Consider the following 2,086-nt stretch of genomic DNA (forward strand, 5'->3'; position numbering starts at 1 on the left):
ACTCTGTCTAAAAAAAAAATAAAGAAAGAAAGAAAAAAAAAGAAAAAAGCTATGATAAGGAGTTTGTACTAGTTTTGCTGTCACACCTCAAACTGCAAAAGTTACTGCCACAGTGTGTGGTAAGTGCCTAGTTAAGATGGAAAAGGCATTAATTTTTGTGGGTGGAAGATATGTACAGAACATGTTTCAACTGATGGCAATTAGGTTTATCCAAGGTTTCAGGCATCCATGAAGGGTCCTGGAGTGTGTCTGCCACAGATAATGAGGGGACTATTGTACTTATTTTTCAAATATATGTTGTGATTGGCAAAATATATAGCCTTATAAAAGCCTAGAATTTCATGCTATCCTTTGTTCATCATGAACTTTTAAGACAGATACTACTCTTCCCATCCCAGGAGCTTTAAAGCTGTGAGTTATAATGCCAACATGGCCAATTCCACGAACCATACCACATACAACCAGTCCCCCAAATGGCAAAAAAGTGGCATCAAGAAACCCTGATCACAAACATATGAATCTCTTAAGGGGGTGGACCTCAAGTTCCTGAGGAACATGCGCTTTGAAGCACAACAAGAAGGGCCTGAAGAAGAGGCAGGCCAGCAATGCCAAGACCATGCGTGCGAGAGCCAAGGCTATTGAGGCCCTCGTAAAACCCAAGGAGGTTAAGCCCGAGATCGCAAAGGGTGTCATCTGCAAGTCCCATCAACTTGCCTGCAGTGCCCACCCCAAGCTTGGAAAGCGTGCTCATGCCCACATTGCCAGGAGTCTCAGGCTCTGCTGACCAAAGGCCAAGGCTCAAAACAAGGCTCAGACCATGGCTTCAGCTCCAGCCTCAGTTCTGGCTCCAGCTCAGGCTCCCAAAGGGGCTCAGGCACCCACGAAGGCTCCCGAGTAGAGGCCTGTGTCTGCCAGAATGAGGACAGAAGGACCGGTGTGACCTCTGGGCTGCTGTCTGCTTGGGGCTGGTGCCCTCCTGTGCTATTTGCATGAATAAATGTGAGGCAGGAAAAATACATACATACATAGATGCTAAAAGAACAATTATTATACAGGTTCTCTGAACATTTTTTTGAAGTTAAAAACCATCATGCTCATAGAGTTTGTTCAAACCACTGGCATAGACAGCTAGAATTTAGAAAGCACTTTAGCCTAGGTGGCTCAATAGATTTTTTTTTTCCCTGCAAAGGATGGGATTTGAACTCAGCTTTGAATAATGATTAAGTTTTTAACAGCAAGGATATGTCTGAGATTCAACCTATTTCAGGTGTCCCAGTGTATATGAAAGGAGAAGGCTTCATACCTACATGTTATAATTCTCTCCCTGACAGGTCATGATACCTCAAGATCAGCTGAATTGGAGCACAGCTGGATGGAGGCCTCAGGTTAATTAACTTCCTTTGAGAGCATCCAGAAAATTAGCAAAGACATGAGAAACGATTCACCCTAGTAATGCATACCAATCAGCCAGGACACTCTGAAACCTATTAAATCAGATTTTTAATCTTCTAAGCACTGTAGACACCTGTGTGACATCAGCCACACCCTCAAATCTTAAGGGAAGCATGAATACAAGAACACATGTGTACAAGGAATCATGCATAAAAGGATTGTGCCTTCAAATCAACTCAACTGTTTTTATTTGTCATCAAATGTGAATGGAGATATGGAATGCCAAAAACCAGCAGTGAATCACTTCTTGAATAAGTCACCTCATTCTTCTAGACTTTGATTTGATAAAGGGAGGGATTGGACCAAAGAATCTTTAAGGTCTCTTCCTACTAGTATGTTTCTACCTTTTGGATGATGACTATGATGAACAGAGTCATATGTTCCCAAGGAGCTGGCTGGTGCCACTGCTCTAGCCCTGTGTTCTAGAAGTGGATAGAGGATTTGCCTAGGGAGGTGAGCAGAGGAAGCGATGGCTTCCTTATTCGATTTGGAATAAGTCTCAATAGGCTGTCATTTCCATAACCCTTTCATAAAAGTTGTTTCTCTGCAATAAGTGAAGCTTCACTTTCTCCCTTTTGACCTGTCCCTTTAGGCTAAAATTTGCCAGTGAACCTGATCGATCTTCCTTCCTTCC

General features: G+C 42.8%; 1 pseudogene; it reads left to right on the forward strand.

Annotated features, from left to right (window-relative positions):
- Window positions 1–429: 429 nt before the first annotated feature.
- LOC126958176 (60S ribosomal protein L29-like) lies at window positions 430–898 on the forward strand (annotated as a pseudogene).
- Window positions 899–2,086: the final 1,188 nt, after the last annotated feature.

The sequence above is a fragment of the Macaca thibetana genome, chromosome 7 (genome assembly GCF_024542745.1).
Source record: "Macaca thibetana thibetana isolate TM-01 chromosome 7, ASM2454274v1, whole genome shotgun sequence".
In the NCBI taxonomy this organism is placed as follows: domain Eukaryota; kingdom Metazoa; phylum Chordata; class Mammalia; order Primates; family Cercopithecidae; genus Macaca; species Macaca thibetana.